The 25,818-nt window shown below is 38.9% G+C and overlaps 1 protein-coding gene across 7 annotated transcripts in view; it reads right to left on the reverse strand.

The window, feature by feature from the left end:
• PLXNB2 (plexin B2) overlaps window positions 1-25,818 on the reverse strand; it is a 255,615-nt gene that overhangs the window by 176,814 nt on the left and 52,983 nt on the right. The window lies entirely within an intron of this gene.

The following is a 25,818-nucleotide window of genomic DNA, read 5'->3' on the forward strand; positions in this document are numbered from 1 at the left end:
ATTTCTATTTCCATCTAAAAATAAAAGGATATACAGAGTAAAGAACTAGGAAAGATCGAGCTTCCCTATTTTTTTTTTTAACTTCTGAAAGATGAAGACAAAGGATACATATTACAATAAATTTTGTTTCCTTGCAGAAATCCCAAGAAACTTATGACCATATTCTTAAGTTTTGAGCTATGTAGAATTGACTGCTAAATACTTTATATGTTCTGAGCTAGATGATCTTACTGGCCCCGATTTGAGCCATAGGACTATATGACCTCTGGTGGTCCCTTCCAAACCAAGTTATCCTATTATTTTTTTCCAAAGGGAACAAAGACTTAGTTTGTGCTTTTCAGAAACACAGACAACCTTTTTTTCATGTTTGCCACCACTTTTACTATATGTATCTTCTCCAAAAAGGAACCTTTCAACAGTCCAAATCTATAGGCATTTTTAATATGAAAACTCTTTAAAAGTTTTTTCAGTCTCAATTTATCAGAAGTGTCTTGTCACATGTCACAAAATGAAAGGATTTAATGCATTTAGGTTAAACTAGCCTGGTAAGAAAACTTAAGAGAACGCATCCTAAGTCCTCCACTGGGGGTAAAAGACAGTGGTAGTATTTCCTGTGGAAGAAATTCCAACTTTACTGTTAGACATTTTCTAGCTGTGATTCTGAAGGCAGGACACACGGCTGTCAGCCCTGTCTGCAGCAAAAGCAGTGGAATCCCTTGCACACTCCACACCTCTCCCTGCTAGCACCAGCCTCCAGTAACACCTCCCTGTGCCAAGGCCCAGGGTCAGGCACAAGCCCACATCTCCTGTGGATCACCACACAGCCACTTTCCAGCCCTCCAGCTGCCTCCATCATGTCCATGCATCAAACATTTTAGCTGGCTGACAGGTTTAGTCCGCAGTAAAAAGCTGACTTTTCAGAGTCTCTTGGAAGATGAACATTCTGAGGCTTTTGTCCCCAAAAAATTCTTAAGCATGTGTGTTTCTTGATTAATACTAAACAAAAAAAAAACCCAAAACCAAAACCAAACCCTCGTGCAATACAGCAAGATCTTTTTCTGTTTCTCTGTGTACCTGCTCTCAGCAGAGAGGAATAGGGACATTATTTAATAGATAAGATATCCAGGGAATGAAGTACAGGAATTCCACTCCTAAAATACTGTAAAGACAATATATTAAAATTAAACAGGCGTTTTCCATCATTAAGGTGAAGGAATGCCATACAGGGTTGGAAAATTCTCCTCAAATCTAAATGAGCCTTATTCCTGTTGCGCTGACACTTCTGTCATCGCAGTCTTCTCCCTTCCCCTTCTCCAAGAACTGCAAATGCCTTCTCTCTAAACCCCAGCAACACACTGGCCATCAGATTCTATCACTACTTCTGCTGCAAGGGAACACTGAGACAAGAAAAAGGTAATCCCCTCAGAAAACCAATCACATGGGTCTACCCAGCAAGTGGATATATATTCTTCCTTCTGTCATTTTTCAAGAATCACAGTATTTCTCTTTTCCAATAAAATTATTTCAAATAAATTAACACTGTGACCATTTTTAAAGTTGAGCCTTAGCCTCAAACAGAGTCTAAAAGAGACTGTTGTTAGACATGAGGAGCTTTTTCTTCAGCTGTGCCTATAGTTTGCTTCAAAGGTTATTGTTTAAATAGGAACAGTTGACATGCAAAGTCACATTTAAGGATCCTGGGAATAGCTGTGCATGACGGGCAGCTGGCAGGCAGGTCTACTGAAAGGATGCAGTTCTGCACATGAAGTCACAAGAGTGAGATTCTTAATTATATGCAGTAACCAAGGCATGGAAGAAAAACCAGTTCATCAGTTAGCATCCAGCAGCACAGTGAGGAAGCTTTGTTCTCTTCTCTGGAAAGAGGACAGTCGATACTGCTCATATCAAAGCCTGGATCCACAGCCCTCCAGGCTTAATTAGAAAATCATGAAGAGTACAAAATGGCATTGGACACAAAAAAAGATCATTTTTCAAGTAAATTTAGTGGAGTGAGCACTCTTACATTTACAATCCACACTCCCTCATCCACCTTTTTTCCCTAGTTAATGATACAGAGTTGGCTGCAGATGCAACAAAACCTGTCAGCAACTGCAGGGTCTCCTAAAGCAAGTCTTGCCTATTATTTCTGCTGTATAGATGAAGGTCACTGACACTGCTAACACCTCTGACATTTTATAATCAATTGCCAACATTTACAGAGGAAAAAATACCACTAGCTTTGAACATGCTCAGAAAGAAAGAAATTCATCTCAATTAATTTTAAGCTTGCTCTCTCTGAGGCAAAACATGAAACATGAGGCAACCTAACAAGTCAAATATTAGTGAGATTGTTTTCTGGCAGCCAATGCCATATTCTGTTTGTATATAAACAATTATAGTTTATCCATCTCTTCAAAAAAACTGCAGTATGAATCATCATAAGGACAGCGTCAGAGAAAACTGCCAAATACTTGTAGCCAAAGAAAAATAATAATTTAACTTTAAAAGCAACTACGAATATCAGACTATCAGCATGTTACTAACACCAAATATCTATTGGAGAAATCTAGTATTTTGTGGATTAGACACTTGGAAGATGAAAGGGGCTGACCTTTACCTATACCTTGGCTGCTGGTAAAGAATGATGAAGCTCTTGCTGTACACTGCACATTCAGCTTGCGCCTGCTTTTCAGAGCAGGAACAGAGATTGCTGCCTTTTAAACTAGTCTTATGTTGATTTTTAGCCAGCTGCAACATTCCACTGCTATAGCTAAGGATGGAGGGCTAAGGAAGAGATTTTCAAACAATACTTTGCAAAGGGTCCACAAGTCCTGTCTGATTTATAAACTGTCAATGTGTTTGATGAGTTCAACAACTGGGAAGCCCTGGGTTTGACATTGCTGCCCTTACTCAATAGTTTAAAGCAATCGTTTTGAGTTAATACAGGGCCTCAGAGAACACAGGGATCTCTAACTTAAGACCTCCTAAAGACCTATATTTTGGTCAAAATTCTTGCTCCTGACAGCATTTCTCACCCTCCAGCTCCCAGTTCAAATAATCAGTCCACCCTTGCTTTTCACAGGAGCTTGTTGCTGTATGTTGTAATATTTGCATAAAATACAATTGCCCAAGGCACTCCAATTTTCACTAACAGTTATCATTAGGAGAGAAAAAAAAAGTTTTTTTGTCCAAGAAGAGCCATTTCCTGGTGTTTAGCATAGGCAGGATAATGGTCACAGGCAGCATCTTGGCTCAGCAGGCAACAGTACTTGGTGGTAAATGAGAGTGCTGGGGAGGGGACAGATCTTTTTCCGGGGGGGGAGAGGGGGCAGTGGGGACACCCTGATGGCAGTAGATTTATGTATCCACTCTTGTCAGTCTAGGAGGAGGGAATCATTATGCAGGGCCAGCTGCAGGGGTGTGTACTGCTGTCGGGAAAAATTAGAACTCTAGCAATGAACTATAAAGAAGGGTGAAGTGACAGAGTGAATGAAAACTCCATGATAAACCCATTTAGGCTCTCTTCTCCCTGGGATGAAATATGAAGCATAATCTCTTTGGCATATTTGCTGGCAGAGACTCAAACAAATGCCTAGGTACGCTCAGGCACACGGCCCAGAATGTGAAATGACAGCATCCACCCAAGGGACTGAAACTGCGCAGGGTATGGAGCAAGAGTCCTTCCTCAGCACGTTCAGCTCAGTTCTGGGGAAGGATCATAGCACACTAAGATGCTTTTGGAAGAAATCTCCTCTGCTACCGAATGCCTTCTTTGTGCAGATACCCTGGAAAGAAAGCTTTTCCATTTGAATATCTTAGGGGAGTGTGGGGGTCGGGGTTGGCAGAGAGAAGAGATGACCGGACTATAAAAAGAGTGAAAAGCACCCAAACTTAAGACCCTGGTGTTTTACCCTTATTTGAGAAAATTATAACTTTCCAATTTCATGTGGCATTCCTCCCCCTAGGAGAATTTCTGTCTGAGCTGGGGAGGTCTGCATAACTTCTTGTCCTGTTTAAGGCAGAAGTGTGTTTTTATTAACATACATTCAAAGATATGAAATATTCCAAATATTTATTCATTGTGCTTGGTTATAAAAAAATAAGGATTTTCAGTCATACTGGTATCAGAAAACAAGGAAATAGGGAAAGAGCAGGCAAGGAAAGCAGTGCTCTTTAATACACTCCCAAAAGCCCCTAGTTACAATTCAAGCTCCAAGCCTAAGAGGGAAAGGGTTTGGTAGCTTTTCCTTCTGCCTGTCCTGACCACTGTTAAAGCCTAGGGGCTGGTGAAACTCTTTCTGGAATGCTAATGCCCTGCTGAAAGCCAGAAGGTACAAAACGAGAGCTGTCTGGAGTATGCTTTCCTGGGGGAAAAAGGGAGGGAAGGAGGGATGTACTTTGATACCTTATTTTAAGTTGCACAGAGGGACCCATAGTGTTAGGCTTATTTTTTACCAGGAACAGAAGAAATACATTTTCCTCAGCATACTAACATTGTAAATTCTGCCATTGTATGTCCTTCAGTGTAAGCACTTCGAGATCCAGTTTGATGAGAAAGGTTCATTCAATCAAGTTTGTGAGAATCAGGGAAACCCAAAACAAACCACAAGCAGTTCTACTGCAAAACTCCTTCTTTCTACTACACAGCACATTCAGAAACACAGGTATTTATTTAATTCTCTGTAAAACACTTGGAATCCATTTAATTCTCTGCAAAACACTTTGAATCCATCTGCCTTTTTTTAAGGCAGCTCTTCTATCTTCCTGGTGGCATCATCTATCAAGTGCAAAAAACATTCATGCTACCAGGTGTCAGATTAAGACACCACTGACCACATTGTAACTACTGGTGTGTTTCACAAGCATTTATACCTGCACCATCTAGGCCTAACAGCTTAAAAAAGCTCAAAAGTACATTTAAAAAAAAAAAAAAATTCACCCCCAAACAATGTTGATACACTGTTTCATTAATACGATGAAGGTGTAAATGGGGTACTGAAGTGAAGAATGGGGTCTTCTGGTGACATAAATGGAAGACATCTACTTGCATGAAGGCTTAAAGAACATAATTCTGAAGACCACTGTTTGATCAAAGCTTTGCGAGAAAACACAGAAATAAACCACAAGCTGTTACAGTGAGCAACAGAAATAAAACTGGCAAATTCCTAAACTACGAAACTACATAATTGTCAAAGTGCAAACAATACTTCTTACAGCTACATGGTTATATTTCACTTTTTTTTCCTAAGGAAAGTAAGGACAGGCAAATATATAATTTTAATATCAATTCAGGAAAAGCTTTAGTAGTAAGATATAAAATATATTATGGAAAAGGGAAAAGGAGCACAGTTATTTATCTGACTTGAAAACATTGCAATGTCAAGTTAATTTAAAATTCAATTTCAGTTTAAAGCATTAAAAGGAAGAAAGAATCCTATGTATCATAGGCTGTAAATTGAAACCCTAGCAAGGTTTTTGTCTGCCAACTAGCTGTGTATCAGCTATAAAGCAAGATTGCAGGTGCTTCTTCTAGGAGCCTGGGCTGCAAGGCTCACATTCTGAGAAGTCTGTCATTTACTATTCCCAAAGGCATTTAATTTAAATTTTCCTTTATAGTCTGTTAGTTAACGGAACACTGGCATTACAATATCCCAGAGGTAATTTCAGCAAGGTACAGTACATGATGCAAAAGCACAGAGGGTCCTACCCTGTGGAAGTCACCAAGAAGGTGCACATTCATATAAACACATCTTTTACAAAAGCAAACATGCAAAAGCAGTTTGTCTGCAAAACCAGCTTTTGGGGTGACAGGAATTTAATAAATAAATAAAGGACTCTTGGAGGGTTTTTTCCCTTTCTAGAAAATATACCTGCAAAAAAATGTTTCATTTAAACTCTACACAAGACCTTGAACATGATGGTTTGGGGGAAGCGGCAGGATAGTCCTCCCAGTTTTCTGAGCTGAGGGATAAATAAATCTGATAGAAAGGATATTTATTCACCCCTGGACTCCAAACTGAATGAAAGCCTACTCAGATTTGGTACCTATCATAAAAAAAGTGACTCAAGGACAACAGCTAGACTTTCAGCTTTGGAAGGTCCCTGCAAAGAGCACTGACCAGTCTGATCAGAAAGACAAATTCTGCTCAGAAAGGCAGATTCTGCTCCTCAACCACTAACAACCCAGCTGGCCAGCAGACAGGAACAGGGCTGCAAGGGCATGGAAAACCTGCACCAACAAAGAAAATACATGTATATCCCTGACCTCCGCTCCTCCAAAAGAAAGGCAAAGAAAAGCTGCCATTTGCAGCAGCTGGGCTACTTCTATTTAGTCACATAGGCCTTGAACCTTCTTGTACAAACACTGTGAAACCTCAAAGCCTTGCTGAGGGAGCAGATGAGCACCTTGGAAAGCTTTAGTTTTGTCAAAGTGGAATTTAAGATGTCTGCAAATTGGTAGTCAGGAAAGGGTAATATTTGAGGACATGAATTTATCTCCACTGACATATCCACAGCTGGGAACCAGTATGAACAGCTTCCTCATGCTGATACATTTCACTGCTTTTTCAAATGGAAAGATGTGGAAAACATTATTAGAGGTGATAGGAAAGTGTTTTCGTACTGCAGTAATGGCTTTTATCCTATCTTTGAAAATGACATAATTTTGTGTACATTTATCATATATACCCATTATATAAAGTTACATTTTCCACCAAACAATAATTTCTAAAAAAGCTGGAAGATTTAAAAACACTAAGGAGGGAGGAATTTGATACAGATAAGGAAAAAAAGCCTTTTACCCTTAGGTTTTTTTTTTAAATACATCTTCCTGCTCCCACAGCAATACATGAGTCTGTGGTTATGCCCCTCCCCACTCCCCTTCAACTCCCCACTCAAACCCTCACCACCTAAAAATGGCTTATTCACCTTTTTGCCTTGCCTTTGGACCTACAGCTCTGAAGTAGATGCCAAAAAACTTTTGCTGGCACTAAATATGGAAACTATCACTGCTGCACCAATACTTATACACATGGTGTTACAAAAATATACCATTTGCTCTAATGTACTGCTCTTTCCCTGCTTCCTACTCTAGCAGAAAGCAGAAACAAGTTTAGCAGCAATAAGGAATTGATGGATATCTTTACTATGCAGTGCTCTAGTGAAAAAGGTTTACATCTGAATTATGCAGTGTTCCTTGCAGAGTGGCCAAAACAAGCCTCAGTTTGCTTAAAACAAACAAACAAACAACAACAACAAAAAAACCCTACCAAAATAATCCAAATTTAAAACCCTGCTGCATTTTTTGCTAGGAAAACCAGGCCACAGCACAGGGATGTTGCACACAAAAGGATACAATACTTGCTTTCTTTCCAAGCTGTCCCTGACACAGCATGTGACTCCATTCCAATGCTACTTTTTAGTAAAACATTTTTTGTTTGCCAGATGTTGCACAACCCAAAGAAGGAGGATGGGAAGCTGGGAATGCCAGCTGCTCCAAGAAAACTTGCCTTGGACTAAAGCAGCCTGAGACTGGAATGTTCCTCACGTGATGGAGGGAGCCTTCTGTGCAGGACTTGAGGCTTCAGATTTTTACCAGTTTGATGGAATTTGGGAATTCAAGTCTTACTGGACTCTGTAGCACTGTCTGATACCATTTGATTGTGATATGGGCAAAACCAACTAGCAAAGGTGCTGAGAGACAGCGACACAGAGTACACAGACACAACCACAGGGTTGTCATAGCAAGGCTCGCAATGGACCATGGAGTGGGTAAAAGGATTAAATGCTGCATCAAACTCCATCCCACTGCACGTGTAAGAACAAACAGTGGTGCAGAAGAAGACCAAATGCAGCCTAAGACTACATTTAATTTTCAATCATTTCATCTCAAAAAACTAAAACCAGATTGTTTTGAAATAATTTTAAATGTTTCAGTTCTTCCCCTTACATTTGGTTTGCACACTAAAGTGATAAAAAAAGCTTCAAATATTCCAGTACTATGAGAACAAAAGTTCAAAGTATTGGTAGTAAATCAGAAAACTCAAATATATAATCAAATTCTTTGAAGTCACTTTCTGTTCCACTAAGACATTTATACTAATTGGTGAGCCCCTCACTTTATCTTTTCATGTACAGATCATTTCTAAATGACTGAGATTTAGGATACACTATTTTAATTCTGATGGTGTACCTAATGAGACCAGATTTTTAGTAAGATTCTAGGCATTTATATTAGAGAAAGGCTTTGATTAAAAAAAAAATAGGAATGTAGCTGTATATCATTAAGAGTGAGCCTGTTGAGATCATTATAATCAAGAAAAAAGAATTTGCTATTCTTTTTTATATACCATTACATGGTATAGGTGAAAGTCACAAAAATATATAAATCCTTGATACTAACACAAAATGCCTGCAGGTCCATTCATATCTCTTTCTCTTAAACACATGCCACTTGTGATTAACTTAACCAGATCTAATGTGGCCAGCAAAAACATTAGCTACTTCCTAATACTTGTTTATTGATGACTATCAGAAAAACAATTAAATATCCATATCCGTACTGATATTCTAATTTCAGTATTAGCACTTTTTATTCCGTATCTTGCTGGTGAAATACATAATTATGTAAAGTAATTATCATCATATACATATAGGTGCCAATAACTACTACTAAAATTCTGCTGCTTCATTTTTGTACAGAAGTATATCTAGAGCTACTGCAGGTTGCCAATAAGACTGTAGTGTGTCCATATGTTAGATTATACACAGCCTAAGCAAATGCTGAGGCACATCGTCTTTCGGTAGAATAGCAATCTCAGGCTTGGGCTGGTTTTCCTACAGAAATACAATGAATTAGTATTCAATTTTGAGCCATACCAGAAACACTCCCTCAATAGATTCAAGTGCCTTGATCATTTGCAGCAGCTCTTTTGAAGTGGCTAACCTGAAAAAATTAAACAGACGAGTGTGCTTTATTTCTGTACATTCCTGAGTTTATTGCAGCTCTGTTTCTGTGCACTTCCTTCCTTCACTTGGGTCCAGTCCAAGCCATCCAGGCCTCTCAGGACAGGGAGGAATCCTTGACCCACATTTGGAGGATAAATTTGTGGTGGGCTTCTGGGGTTTAGTGCAGGCAGCACAAGATCACCTGCACTGCTGCTCTTTTCAGGCTGATGACACCGAGGTCTCTGTATAAAGTACTGTTTGTTCAGAAAGACAGCAATGTGAAAAGAAGCCTGGACATACCAGGGAATTAACAGGTCTGCACGGCTCACAAAGAGTCATGTGCCTCCTGCATGAAAGCCCTGGAAGAGTTTCCCTGCCTGCGCAGATGAGCCTTGAGACTATGTCTGGGAGATGTCATTTGCTGCAGTTTGAAGTCCTTTTACCACAGTTTACATAAAGGTAGGAAATACCAATAGTTCCTCTATAGGAAAAACTGTCTTTAGAACCTGCAGTGATATTTTATCACTTCACCTATTTAGCCTGGAGTACAAAGCCCAAGAGAGCTCAGACAAAGAGATGCACGTGCAGTCAGTCAACACCACAATCCCTGATGATGCTATGTATCTCCAAAACACTTGCTGTTGTCTACACTGATTTGCCTGCTGAGGGAACTCCCATTCTACACCTAAAACCCAACTGTGCCCACAGACACGATTGAAAGGCAAATGTAGACATACATGCTCTGTGTTTTCAGCAGAGTCTTTCAAGTATTTCCCACAGACTTAGTCAATTGAGTACCTATTCAACTTGCTATCTCCATCTTTATCTTCTTATAAATAAGACATGATGGATAAGAAATTTTGATCCCACCACAAAACATAATTTGTGCCAAAAGCTTGTGTTAGTGCTTGCTGGTTACCATTAAATCTCACAACTACACTGCAAGTCAGTCTGAAGAGAAAGTTTCTTTCTATTACCAGGTATTAGTCAGTTCACAAATACTGTGTGCCTAGGAGTAAGAAAGTTAAGGTACAGGATCAGTGCCAGGATACAAACATATTATGCCTACACATCATTATTCTAGTTCAAACACTCTCACCTAATCTAGTTCTGAAATGTATTAGCTTCAGTTACAAGTAAATACAGCTGTAGTGAACACTAAAAAATAGACTACAAATAAATAAAAATTAGGTGGTTTTTTTTTTTTTTTTTTTTTTTTTTGTCTTTGATGGGGAACTAGTACAAGAGACAGAATGGCCATTTCCTAATACAGAATCCATCACTGTCACTTAACATATGACTCTCTTGTAATGCTGTGTTATGAGACAGAAAGTCAAATAATCTCCTTTGCTTTGATGAAAGCATGAGGAAGTTGACTCAGATAAAAGCAGGGACTAATCTGTTTAAACAGCTTGGGTCCAAAGTTGAAAATTAAACAAAATCAATAACAAATACAGGCTTGATGTATCTGGAATATGGGGAATCTACCTTGAACATGAAATTTAAAAAAAAAAAAAAAAAAAAGAAGAAATGATACTACAAAATATTTCATGCCAGAATATTCTATATGTGAGGTTTGTGAAGACTCTCATTTGTTTGAATTTACAAGTGTTTATTAATGTATAAATTAATATAACACACACTATTTGCTAGTAATTATGTAGTTTAAGAAGGCTGTGGTTTATCTAGAGGTAATGAAGAACTTCAGGGTAAATTGATATTTATTAGCAAAACAAATAAAGAAAAAAAGTGTTCTGATTATTTAGGTTCCAACCTTTGGTGATATATCTCTGGCACATATTTATCCAAGCCAGGATTTTATCTGAGCTAGTGATGTGTTCAGAGGGAGCACAAAAATTCCTGCATCTTGGGTCACAAAATGATTTTTAAGGAACTGGTCATTCAAATCTTTGGGGAGAGGTATTCAACAAGTCTTCTCTGCCTTTTTAGAGAAAAAGCAAAACTGTGCAACTTATGTTTGCAAAGTAGGAGAGATAATGCCTTCGCACTCCATGCATTGAAGATTTAGCATGAATTCCTACACAGTAGTATTAGTAAGAATACTTATACAGAAGACAACAGAAATGTTGACAAAACAGGTTAAAATTGGATCTGAATTTGGATCACTACAACGCATCCTTCCTATATCTTAATTGCCAAAGGCAATGTCTTTTCTTAAGTTGATGAATTCAAGTATTCATGAAAGAAATCAGAACCTAAAATCATCACTGCAGGTTTCTGAGAAAAGATATTAAATGTGCATGAACCTTTTCTACATGGACAACCTGCAAAAACCTCCCCATTAACCTGTCTGAGATCTTCTGAAGTAAAAGCAAACTCAAAACCCCCAAAGCACCTTTCAATTTTCAAAATTATTTTTCCATAATAGTCAGAGAGAAAAACCAGTAACAGTTCATGCTACCTTAGTGAGAGCAGGCAAGTGTTTAGAAACATAACATCCAAAGTGTGCCTGCGAACATAGTTTATTAAATTCTCTTAAAATGCAGAATTACTGTAATCATAACAAGAAGCAGCATGTAGCACAAATCATCAAATTTATAACTGACTTCCTTTTACCATCTGAGAGAAAATAGCTTTGTGGATTTTTGCTCTTTTCCTCAGCAGTCCAAAATAATGCTCCTCAAGGAACTGAACTAGTGAATAGGCCAAAATTTTCCAGAAGGAAAATGGAGGAAAACAACACATTAAGCTGGCCAAAACAAATAGCTTCAGATTCTGATTCATCAAGTAAAATGCCATGAATGGTATTTTTATCATTCTGTAGCAAAAAACCCAACCCAAAATCGCATTCCTTGAACAATGTTTGGTCTTCGTAAATATTTAGAGAGGCACATGTTGATCTGCAGTCCTGTGAGCTGAGTAACTTTAGGCCTTGTGATTCCATTTGTCTCAGAACTCAAAGTGTTTGAACAAAACCCATGACACCCACCTGGCCAAGGGTTAAAGCAACCTTTCACAAGGAAGAAATCAGCCTTTGTGGTTTTTGGGATGGCTTCAGGCCCATAAAGAAACAATTGCATCACGCCCTAATTACTCCAGCTGACTCAATGCACAAACTAGAATCCCTCTGAAAGCATTTCAGAACATTTTGTAATACAGAAAATGAAGGTGTTGCACTATATTTCCCGGACCTGACAGAAAGTTTTTTTTGCAAAGCTCATTTAAAGTTGAACCAATTTAAAGAGGGAGGATCAACAGGCATGACAAAATTATGTAGAGGAGAGGACATAAAGAGAACAATTTCCAACTATAACAATGGACTGCCATGTATGATTCTCAAAAAAGGTTTGTTATTTACCCTCACTAGGTAACACCGTAGTTATCCTTGCCTCCTGGTGAAAACTTTCCTGTGAGGAGCAGTATTTTACTGTTCAATTTGGTTTATCCATAATATGTATCTCCATCTTCCATAGTGATGGATAAGGAGTTTTGATCAAGCGCTTTAATACTGGGGAAAAGGAGTTTGTATTTTATAGGGAAAGCATACACAAAGGACAGAAACATAGAATACAGAATTATGAGGAAAAGCTGCAGTTTCCTAGATTCATATGTGTCCCTTTGCATGTATTTTTCCTGTGTGTGTACATGCATATTACAGATATGCTAGGAGTAGCAACACTAACTCTACAGGGTTGCATCTCTTTCTCACAGTGTATATATTCCTGGAATTCAATCAGTTACAAGGACAAGCAAGCATCTACAACCCCGTAGGTAGCTGCTCATCTTTCAGGCACGACGTATATATCACTGGCTAATTTAATGCCAAAATAAAACCATACGGTCTGTATATTAATTCAGTGTAAAATGAGGTTGAGAAGCACTTACAATAAAATGACACACTGTAACATAAACCACTGGTTTCCTTTCCAGACCAGCCTTCAAAGCGAAGCAGCCAAGGAGGAGGGATGTGCTTTTAGGAGCCCTGGCTAGCGGGCTTCATTTCCCACACAGGAGCAAAGCTGCTGCCAGGGAGGGGCAAATGCTGCAGCTCACCCCACAGCATCTGCTTGAGTCTGGGAGTCAGCCTTACACAGGAGATCTGCATCACGACTTCAGTAAAAAGCAAAGGCAAAAAGCACTGGTGCACATTTCCAACTTCAACTGCTGGCTCTGCATCTGCAACATAATCCCTTCTCCAGTTTCCAGACTGGGGCCTAGTCTATGTTGGCAAAGTTTTCATTGCAAAGTTTTCATTCCAGTTCTGTACACAAAGACTTCCCATGATGTACTTTCTTTCTTGACACCCTAAAAAAGTGTCTGCTTTGATCTTTTCAAACCACCTTGTCACCTACAGTCCAATTCCACAGCAAGCTCTGGACAAGCGCACAGTGCTTATGCCTGACAGATGTTCCTCCGGGGCAAGCGTGTTTATATATGGATTGCAATGCAATCCTGTAGCATGGAAGTAAACAAATGAACAGCCCACTCCCACCTGCAAAGACATGTGAAAACCTAAATTTAGTTCCTTGTCATGAGAACCCATCAGCAGTTAAACTGTCCATCTTCATCACCATAATTCAACAGCAGGCTTCATTTTGTACAACTGCATAAAATAAAGCTGCTAGTAACTATTATTTTGATGTATCTGGCAGATAGAGCATAGTACATCTATTCAGCCAGTGCACAGTATTCCTGTGGTCAGAAGTCCTTTGACTCGTCTCAACCTCTACCTTGGTTAAATTTCTCTTTTGGTTTCTCCATCATGACTGTGGGGCAGACAGCAAATGCATTTGCTTCCCCAGGGAAGTATAGAGCACAGCTGCTCCATGGTGAGATGCAGAGGAAGACTTGTGCTTTTATATTTCTTCTCTGTTCAATCTCAGGCCAGACACACAGGTCATCCTACGTACACAGGATTTTAAGTGGAGGCCACTAGCTTGTCTGATGCATGTAATTAAATTTGTTTTACAAGCTTGTCTAGGCAGTAAGTAATTAAATATCTCTTCTCAAACTGAGATTTTAATTGTCCTGAGTTGCCTGACAATAGCATTTTTCTCAATCTGGTTTGTTCCCAAGTAAATGTGAAATTTTAAAGGAGCTACCACTGATAATTCTACAAGAACTAAAAAGCAACAAAAAGGATTCAATTACCAACAGTTTTAAGATTATAATTATTAAGTATTCCTAATAAAAGTTTCAAAAGTGTATCCAGATTTTCATCAGCTTCTTGCTAATGGAAATGTTAAAAGACAAACACAGAGCATTCTGCCTTTGTTTTCATGATGCCCACAATAAATCCTGAGGCAGACCTGAACCACGGTTTTAAATCCAAATCTACGTTTTGCAAGTCAGAACTACATCTAAATTACCATAAGAGTATCTGTAGATACTTTCTTAATTTGGAAAACTCATTAACTGCTTGGTTATGTAGAATAATGAAGCCTTAATTTCAAGTATTATTGTAAATTATTCTTACCATTTCACAATATACAATATAAGCATCGTTTTGAATTTTCAAAACCCCCCTGGAGGAGCCAGTACCACACAAACTTGTCAAATGCAGGACAGAACTATTTTCAGGATCTGAAATGCAGTGTAAAAACTAGTCAGGTATGTACCTGCCTCCACTGCAATGGCACTTAAAGAGTCACACCCTTGCAAAGTCCAGTTAAAGGACACAACCACATTTTCAAAACTTAAAAATGCAGTCTGTTTTTCTCTGCAGCTGTCTGTATTTTACTCTAAATAGCAGACAATCCACATTAGGTTTTGGAGAAAAGAGCTTGCTTTTGTGTGGTCAGATACAGAAGAGAGATGGCTTCCTACAGATAAATAGGGTCAGGGCTGTACTCTAAGCAGGTAGATTCTCCTACTCACTGCCCCAAATTCCTGTCAAGCCATGGTAACTGTTCCCAAACTCCCTAAACCAAAAGGGGAGGAGGAAAGGACTGCTCCCTGTGCAGTTACCCCATGTTATATGGGTAGAGATTAAACAGGCATTTCCTTTTAGAGTCTCTTGAGGGGAGCATTCAAGTCATCCCTTCAAGATGCTTTGGGAAGATCAGTTCTTGCCTTTGACCTGGAAGTCTGCTAGAAACAGACAGGGAGTGGTTTCTCACTGACTTACACCAGAACTACCAGGCCAGTGCAAATTTGCAGAAGACAAAGGCAGAATTAGAGGGGCACCTTAGGATCTACCAGCAAAACAGAAACTAACTAGAAGCTACATAATTACCTTGATCCTTCTCAAAGTATTGAAAAACTCAGAATATCCACGTCCTGAAAAAGGCCACAGAATTAAAACATGTACAATAACATGGGCAATAAGAGCCGTAAGATTTGCGTCAACAAACCTTCAGATGCGAGACTAAACAGCAGTTGAACACGCAAAAAAGATGCAGAAGGATATAATCAAGGCCAAACACCATTTTGCGATATTAAAAACTACAAGGTCATCTGAAGTTGGATGTGCAGATAGTAGCTCTCCATGCAGCTACAATCTGTGTCACAAGTTGAAAGTTAAAAAGAGCTCATCAGAATCCTAAAATCCTACACTGTTTTGCATTGGAAATGGACCTTGAAGACCACCTAGCTCCAACCCACTTGCCAGGGGCAGGGACACCTTCCACTAGACCAGGTTGCACAGAGCTCCATCCAACCCGGCCCTGAACACTGCTAGAGATGGGGCATCCATAACTTCCCTGGGCACCCACAACTTCCCAGTTCCTGTGCCTTTTCACCCTCACAGTAAAGAATTTTCTCCTAATATCTAATCTAAACCTACTTTCCATCAATTTGAACACATTCCCCCTTGTCCTGTCACCTCATGGCCTTGTAAATAGTTTTGCCCCATCTTTCCTGTAAGGTCACTTTGGGTACCGGAAGGACACAATTAGGCCATCCTGAAACCTTCTCTTTTCCAGGCTGAACAGTTCTAATTCTCACAGCATTTTCTCATAGGAGAGGTGCTCCATCCCGCTGATTAACTGAATCACAAACTGAATTTTGAAAGAGAAATGAATACTTAAATACAGAACAGTCATGTGGAGTGTTCAGTTTAGATGTTTGTTTTCAGGGGAATTTGATTAATTGATTTATTTCAGTTTTTAAAAAAATATTGAGTATTAGTCTATCCTTCAAAACTACAGTATTCTCACAATGTCTTTTAAATATTTTCTATTTCCTTTGTGAGATTAAATGATGATATATGATTTAACTCCCATTTGATGTGATGAAGGGAGATGCTATGTGTTTCTCCTTCCCTATTATTTTCTGTTTAGTTTTGGATGTTTGACCACTTGAGTGCTGTCTTGCGCTTAGTCTCAGCATTTATGGTATCCTGAGCTGGTAATGATATTCACAGAAGGGAACTGTTAAGATGCAATTGTTTTAAGTCTACTCAGGGGAGGAAAAAATTCCACCTTAAATAAGCTATTAAAACCCTACTACAAACTCCTGGACCAGCAAGCACCAATAGCGCCTAAGCACCTGCTACCTATTTAACAGAGACAGTTAACCCAATCCAAATTACTCAAACTATAGTGGAGCCTAGCAACTTTGATGGGTAGTAGACTTAAAAACCCAAACTTAAATTACCATAATACTTCAGAAAGAAGTGACATATCTTCATGGACACTGTTAAACTGCAACAAGTGATTGCAATAATGAGTGTATGTTTACTATGTAATTACCGTCTTTCTAAATCCCAAGGGAACGGTATGTGAAGTAAAGTATTATGTAAAGTATTAATTCAGTTTAAAAAAAAATCTGAATGCATACTGAGTTATGAACCTCTAAAAATTCTTACTTATATTTCAAATATGTGTGTTTGACTTAACCAGTTTATAACACAATAAAACCAATCATTATGGACTGCTGACTATATATAAAAAAAAAAAAAAAGCAGTCTGTTAAATTATTTTTATTATGACAATTACAATAATTTCTTTCATGGGGCATGCTACCAGTTGTGCAGGCTATGATCTGAAAAAGAAACAGCATCTGTTGAACTACTGATGGAACAACATTCATCTCCAATTCCACACAAATGCACTCTGGGCTTTAAGTATTGTACAAGATATGTTTGAAGCTGAAACCCTGAAGATGGTTTAAGCTCACCATCAGCTTAAGTGATTTACTGATGATTATTAAGTATTTACTGTGATAAACACAAAACCCCCCAGCAAAATTTTCTACTTGCCAAACCATACACATGGTTTCTGCAGTTTCGTATTTACAACTGCTTCTCTTTGAAGAATCTCTGAAATAGCCTGAGATCTCAGGTAAAACTTTTGGAAACTTCTGAGAACCTAATCATCCTTCTGGTGCTTTTCTGGAGTTATCATTATAATTAAGAAATTTCTAAGCACTCTCAGAAAGAGAACAGCTATGGCAGCTCTTCTCCCTTGCCCAGTTGCTAGGAAGAAAAATGTATGGAATGTATTTAAATAGTGCAGTTGAAATTTTTTACGAGCAAAACCCACTTCATCATCTTGAATTACTTATTTGTAATGATTTACTTGTTCAACACTGGCCAAAATAAAGTTCATCCACTTAAAAAGAACTGATCAAGTCAGAACTCTTAGAATTCTGTTGCTATACTGTTAATCTCTTACTGTTAATTCAGCAATTTAAGAGAAAGGAAGCTGATTTTAATTAATCTAACAGAACCCCAAAGACAAGATTGTTCTGTTATTAACAAATGCTTCAAAGATTTTCTGCCAGTTCTGTTTCCTCTCTAGCTGGGAATAAAGATTTCTTCCCTATTAATACAAGTCAATCATTCTCCGCCTCAAATTCATCTTTGAAGTTTCCCGTGATCTCAATGTTCCTCTAATAAACACATATTTCTTTTTAGTACATAAAAATTCCTTCTTATTACAGGACTTTTAATTCATATTTGTTGGTTAAGGTTAGAAAAGTTGAACAGTAAGTTTCATATGAAGAGTATTGAAAAAACTGGGAATGATGGATGATACCTATACACACATGATGGTCAAAGGATGTCGTCCGGGTACTTTCAAGAAGACAACCACGTTCTGCAGTTGCAAAATACCTATTTATCTTGGAATTTGGATACTGTACACTATGTTGTGAGGTGATGTGTAATATTTTCACAAAAATCCTCTGAAAGGTGGTGGCTGTAAGAAAAGTTGTCTGACACTAGAGAACAACAGCCAGCTATTCTGCACAACAATCATTTAACCTCACAAATTAGAGCAACAAAGTAATTAATTTCCATAAAGCTAAGCACTGAAGGCCTAGCAGTAATCTTGTCTCTGGAATTCAATTTTAGCATGAGAACATACTGGCACATGGAAGAGTGCCAGTATTTTGGTTTATACTACAAAGGTGGTAACAGAAATACCTCTTGTCATAAACAACCGGCTTGATTACCAGATTAATGGGGCAGACTGACCTCACCGTGTCTAGCCTCATCACCCTGAATATTTACACACTCTCTCCAAACTCTCCTCCAGGAAGAGCAAGTTTGTCGTATTTTAATCTGATATTAGTCTTCAAGTACAAATAATACATGCAGATGAGCTAAAATGTCTCATTGATTAAAATTCTACACTGTGAGCTTGTCACATTTCAATGTGCAAATTGCTTCTGTCTGGCCTGCATTCAGAAGTCAGTCATCTAAATATATATACACACTTGCTTGATTTTAAGTTTAGTATCACAGCTGAACCACAGATTAGAATCAGAAGAGATTTTTCTCTACAATGAATTTTTAAGTAATGATGCATCTGGTCAACTGATTACCTAATGAGATGACTGTATTACATGATGTGGCTGCCTTCACACAGCTGTGAAGAGCTCAGTCAAGTCTTGGGTTGAAAGCTATGCCTAGGTTTCTACCATGGTTTGCAGCACTTTAACTATAGCTGTAGTCCTCAGAGGACCCAAGAAATCAGCAAAATAGAAAGGCTGTGGATACCAAATTTGCATAGTAATAGCTTTTTACATGTTTACCAGAAATTCTTAAGCATCAAATGAATCTAGGTACTTTCCTTGGGAAGCAAGGAAAAAAAAGCTGACAAAAGTCAGCTCTAGTAAGAGCAAGGATAAAATATTTATTCTCACATATTTATGATTAGTACTGCAGTCTGTACATAAAGTGCAAAGGTGGTCAGAGAATTATGCTGTTACCCTGCCACATGCTTGAAATGTTTGGATTTCAAAGTCATATACACAATTTTCAAAGACTGAAATGTTCCCCTTGAAAGAAGTGGTCAGACTTGCAGAGGCACCTTTAGAGAAAAGGGATGTTAGAGAATCGATATATTTGTTGTGCACAATAACTTGTTTCTTGAAACCACCTCAGAAGGAGAAATTACTTCAAAGTGACTTCTGTTATTTGAAAGCAATATGTCCATAAAAGCTCTTCTTTTAGGAGTTTGCTTTTATTTGCAGGTCAGATAAACATATTATTTTCTAGGTTCAGAAAGTATCCAATAAACTCAATAATTCAACATATTGAGCCATAAGCTCAAGAGAAAAAATACAGTTCTGCCTTGACCAGAATCATATTTAAATATACTGCTGTGTGAAGAACCTTCTCTCAAGAAGGCACACTGACTGAAACATGATAATGGAAGTAACAGCATTAATGGCCACCAGCAAAAGAAATGGGAGGGAAAAAATGCATGTAAACCACTGTCATGCTTTCTGCCAAGAGCAGAAGAAAAAGAATGCAGAAATATTCAGTTCTCACCAAAGTATTTTTCAGTTTACTAGTGCTAGGACCAAGACTTTTATTCCTTAACCTATTATAAGTTTAGAGTAACTGATACTATCTTTAACTGATGAACATAAGGCAAATATTGGTAAGGGCTGCATGCTTACCTCATTAAAAAAACAAAAAACAAACAAACAAAAAACAACACCATGCAATCACACAGCAATAGCAAAGAACCACAAGATGCAATTCTACTAAGAACGAAGGTTATTAAAACAAAATTATACTTGAAGTATTTTCTATGGCTCAATCTTTGAAAAAATGCATGCTTTTGCTTTTTCAATTTTACTTCATGCTGCCAAACTAACAGTTTTAAAGAAAATATGGCACCTGCAGAGACATCTTTCTAAATGAAAACTTTAAAAACATTTATTTGACTTGTTAGAAAATTTGTTATTTAGTTATCACTACATGATTATATATTGAAGGGAGGAGAAGTTACTCAAAACACAATTAATATATTGCAGTAGATCTCTTTATGAAAATGTCTAACTTATACAATACCTGTAGCCCAAAAACATATATGCACAGAAACCCATAAACAAACAGACAAACAGAAAAAGAGCAGATAAATATCTGCTGGTAATTTCAGGTTATAGGTGACACATTCTGGCATGTGCATTATATTGATACACACAACAATTTCATGTTTTTCCATTTAGCTGTATGCAGTGTGTGACAGTGCAGAAAGCAAGAACCATTTCAAGAGGCAAATTGCATGGAAATAAAGTCTTTTTCAATTGCCCAGCATTTTCTGAGGGTCAAGGCCATGCACTCTGACAGACAGCTGTAAGGAAGGTAGGACTGATCTGTAGCAGTGCACGCATGCTGCAATGATCCAAGTTATTAACATAATGATAGAGTAGGTATTTCAACATTTTTGATGAATGAATAACCTAAATTTTCCACAGTAGTAGAAAATACTAAGAAGAAAATGGTAAGTTACCTCATAGTAAACTGACAAACCACATAGCTATAAAGGAGTTTTGGCAGGCAGCTGTCACCTCCATAACTTTGTCTTCCTTGCCAGTCATCAAGACACAAATCAAAGATTTGCTTTAAAGTACTTTGTAGAAGATGAGTGTATGCCGCTGTTGGAGTTCATAGGAATGACTTGAATCCATCACACTTTACAGGAAATGGCAAATCTTGAAAAAAGGTAGTAATTTGATTTTTATTTGTAAATTCTTCTTACATGTTGCACAATTTCTGCTAAGATTGAACAAGACTTTGTTTCATGAAAGCTATATACTCTTCAAAACACCAAATGGTATCTAGCCTGCAAAATTATCAGTTTATTCCCAGGGATCAGACCTCACAGAAGAAAAAGACCTTTATGACTGACAGCAGTCCATGCAGAATTCCAGTGAAGCTTATCCTTTGCCAGCAACACATTCCTCTAGTTTTCTAGGAGCTTAAAAACCTGTCTGACCTGAATTTATTTTATGGACCTGACAGAAAAGCCTTCCCCTCCCTCCACTTCTGTGAATAAGCAGAAGAATACCTTCAATAATAGAAGTGGTTTAAACCCTGTTTTACACGTGATGAAAGGTTAACCTCACCAGAAAGCCCAGGTTTGAAACAGGGCTTGTAACAGGCAACACAGCATACTATAACAAAAGCAAAGAAAAACAAAATCTTGGATGTCTTCCTTCAAAATGAAAGAAAGTACTGCAAAGGCTTTTTCAAGAGGTGACCGAAAACACGCCCTTGCCCTTCCTAAAGTCGTCCATGACAGTGTGGCCGGACATGCAGATGCGTGTTTGCCTCCGGAGGCAATCGCATCTGCTATAGGTTACAATTTCTGATAAGCAGCATGCTCTCTGTTGATGTGAATATATAATCTGTATAAATTTGGTGAAGTTTTAGTGAGATACCACAAACACCAGTCTCCTAGCCCTAACATAATGTGGGAATATGAGTCCAAGCAGTTCATGCCTGGTGAGAGAGGCCACCCTATACTGTCAATCCCCCCCATCTGCTGGAGGTCACAATCTCTGGAAAAGGATGGCCAGCATATTTCAGCGTAAGTTAGCATACTGGGGCGTGAACTGCGATGAGGGGGAAGTCGACTTTAATTTCCTTCAACCATCTCTGCTAAAGAAACATCGCTGACAGCTGGAACAGTAACTTCTTAAATCAATTCAGCGTGAAATTCCAGAGCATTTCTCTTGGTGCCCTCTAAAACTAGATGGCTTTAATCACCAGCTGGCTGAGTTACTGTAAGCAGATAGGCAAGGTGGCATGCTTGGTGTTCCCTCTTGTTATCTCTTCATGCAGCAGCGTCTGCAGGAGACCAAGTATTCATTAACTCCTGCCACAGTTAATTGTGAACAGTTAACAAATGCTTCCTGCAAGGGGCTGGCTAGCTCTTCAATCTTTGCTAGAAAAGAGGGATGATTAACAAAACACCCTGTAAATATGCAAAATTCAAGCCTTTTTTTCATTGCCAGGTGAAGACTAGAAGTCCAATCTAACTGTTCAGCAGCACACAGATAACACTGCTACAGAATTTAGCATCTTTCCCATCTGGAAAGGTTTTCAGGCATTCAGATTGAGCTACTGTACAACGTTAGAATAACATGCAACCCTACTGGAGTCTGAAGCACCGTCTCTGTGAAATATTTTTCAGCACAAGAGGTTCTACCAAAGAAACGAACTATCATATCCCCAAAGTGATACACTTCCATTTTTTCTCCTCCCATAGTGAGACAGTAGACTCATATTTTCCCTGAAAAAACTTTCAAAGTTTTGTTGAGTTTAGTTAACCAAATGAGGTAAAAGAATTAATTTTACTGTGAGACATGGGCATTTACAGTAGTCAGTGACTTATGGAAGCTGTTACTGTGAGATAAAGAATTACTGAGCTGAAGAATAATACTTGCCACAGTCTCAGCTTTAATATTTGAGGGTGAGGGATCACCTATGCTGACAGTGGCTACACTCAGCATGACTAGAAAATAGGAATAGCTTCTCTAGCAACCATTTATTTTTACAGATTATAAGACAAATGCTTTTATGAGCACTGGGATAAATGAAATTTGTTTTCTAAACAAATTTGTCCTCTTGTGCTTGACTGTCGCTTTCAACAGAATTGCATAAAAGTAAAGCATATTCCTCAAAGAACCCACATTGAAAAACACATGAGAGAGGCACAAAGAGATTAGTGCAGTCTCTCTACAGGATGGGTTTTTACAGGATGAGTTTGGTGGATACCCAAGAAGGAATGCTTTGGGCACAGCTCTGAGTCAGCTCACCCAGGTGATCCACACCACCAGGCAGAGGGACCTTCTCTGTTTCTTAGACTTCACTGTGCAGTCTTACATCCTCCTTGTAGCTGGCCCTCAGAAGTAAATTGATTTGACTCACTAATCTAGCAAAAACCTTGTTTTCTTTGATTTGGTGCAGTTTGGCTGCCTAATAGCTGAGCTGGCTCAGTGTGCAGACAGGCAATCTGCAGAGGCAATAAAGGGAAGAATGGGGACAGCACCACCTCTTAGGGCAGTAGGAGTCAGGAGGAGAAGGTGGCTGAGAGGATGTCAGAACTAACATGGAGATCCCCAATCTTTCCTGACCAGGCTAAAAAAGGTCTAATAAAATGTGCATTACAGTACCCGAGGCAAACCTTTAATGTCCTTTTAAACTGCACCACCCAAACCAGGAAAACCTCAATGGTTCAGCAGAGGCTGATCATTCTCCTTTCAATTCTTTCTCATCTTCATCTTCTCAGCACAGCCAAAGAGGGGGTAGAGCACACGCTGCTCTGTGCAGTGCAAAATGGCTTCCCCAGCCCCCAGCACTGACAAACAAGCAGAAAGTCGCAGGGATGGGCTCTCCAGACATCTTCCAGGAATGTTTTTCTCTCAGACAGGCTAGTCTCAAGGCCAACAAACCCCTGGCAAACACAAAAGGCAGTTTTTGACTGGATCCTGCTGAATAATCTGTCTAAGGAGAATGTGCAGGGCCTTGCTGTGGGAGCAGCTTGGGGGTGGGAGCCCTGCAAAAGCCCAGATGTGGTGAACAGCTGTAGGATCCAACTCACTTAGAGCTTACAATTTTGTTTCCAACTTAAGCTGGATCAAAACCAAGTCATTTGTCAGCAAAATGTAAACCACAGTCTCGCCACATTTGTGGACACACAAATAGCCACAGTGTTCCCGTGCCTTCCCCCAAAGTGTTGTGTAGGGCTTTTTAACCTATGCAGGGCCAAATAAATCTTCCCCCCTCTCCCCACCAGCGTCACAAGATGTGGGAGGACTGGCTCAAACATGAAACCTTGGGGGTAGGGCTGCATTTCCAGTGGGCAGTTGGACTTTGTTATTTTGGGTAACGCCATCTCCTATGCTAAAAGGATCACATCAACCCACCATGCTGAGGGACCACTGGCTTTTAAAATGCTTCCCAAAACCTTCTCAAAAGGCTTTTTGGAACACAAAAAGCCCAAAGAATCATCCTACATGTTGTTCTAGATGATTACTTCCTTTTGTGAGTCTGAATTAGACCCCAAAGTTATTTATTTATTTTCCAAATTTTTATGGGGATAGAAGCCTTCTGTCATCCAGACTTTTAAAATTAGAGGTAGCATGGATAAATTAAACAAGGATGAAGTTTTAAAAGCAAGGTGTTGGTTTTTTTTTTTTTTTTTTTTTTTTTTTTTTTTTTTTTTTTTTTTTTAACAGGTATTGATACATTAAAACTTAATAGCTCTTTTTGAGATATTGCATTTCCTAATCAAAATCTCCTTAGAATTTTCATTAAAAAATGAAATCACTGATCCAACAAGCCATAACAGCTGTAAATTGGGTCTGGAAATAAATATTTATGCATAAACCCCTACTTATTAATATTCTGATGAGGCTGAAACATGTATTTGAATGAAAGGCACTCCACAAATTAAAAAACCACCCAACACCAACAGAAAAACCTACTGACTTTCATGAGAGAATACTCAAGTGGCTTAAAAAGTTATCTCAAAGGTCGCCATTAATGACAAAAGTGACTTATCAAATATGGATAACTTGTTTCTTTTTGGCACTGAGGTTGGGAAAAAAACAGAAAAAGAAGAAAAAAAAAAAAAAAAAAAAAAAAAAAAAAAGATTCCAGGAAAGGTATCACTACAACCTGTAGGAAAAAACACACACAAAACAAAAAAGCAATCCTACAGTTTTTTACACTCTTGAAATTGAGATCTTGACTGCACCAAACCTGTTAATAGGGTGCCTGGAGACAAGAAAGCAAGATATATTTTCTCACTCTTGTCAGAATCAGCCTTTTAAAACACTATTTATGAAAAGTCAAGCTTGGTTAACCAGTAGGGTTCTCCTCTCAGGATCCCTCCAGCTCAGCACATCCCACTTTGCTGGAGAGCTACACCGCATCCTCCTGTCCCAATGAGACACTGGTAAAATATTGTGCTGCAGGGAATCCTCAGGAATTAATTTCCTTTCCTTCTTCAACAAGATGCCTAGGGCTGTTATGCACTTCAGCCTTCCCACCTGAATTAGCAGGTTCTGGACCTGCAGCAGTGGCTGGAAATAGCGCTGTAGTAAATCAGCAGCCACGGCCCAGAGGGAGGTGTTTGCCCCCACCTCCTCCATGTTCTCTCCCAGAGAAGTGAAGCACCTAAGGAGGTGTGGGAAGAAGAGAGCTGGGGGTGAACAGGAGATAAGCAGGGTCTTTATGGTCTTGCAAAAGCAAGAGCCCAAGCTACACAATGCGAAGAAGGAAGGAAGTCATGTGGTCGACATAGACTCCCAAGCAGCTGGCAGCTTGGGACTGCTGGCGCAGCACAGAGACTCTTTCCTGGCCCTCAGGTCTGAAGGGACAGGATTGGTTCTGTGATAGAATAGCCTGGGCTGAGGGAGAAAACTCCATAAAGTGGGGTTTCAAGATTCATAGGGCCTTAATAAAGTATGAACACCATAAAGATGGGCTGGACAACAGTGGCTGGAGATACCCTTCTGTAGGACTCAAAGGCACCCATCTATTGATGGTGTCATGGGAGATAGTTTATTTGTGGGATGCCAAATTTGAGATGATGAAAAACTGAAGCTCTCTATCCTATAGCTACAACTATCACCCCATCCACGTAGGCAGTGGTGATATTGCCATGCTAGACCTGGAACTGAAGAATAACTATAGAGCTCTATGGGTAAAGGCTAGAGTCC

This window comes from Hirundo rustica, chromosome 4 (assembly GCF_015227805.2).
Source record: "Hirundo rustica isolate bHirRus1 chromosome 4, bHirRus1.pri.v3, whole genome shotgun sequence".
Taxonomy (NCBI): domain Eukaryota; kingdom Metazoa; phylum Chordata; class Aves; order Passeriformes; family Hirundinidae; genus Hirundo; species Hirundo rustica.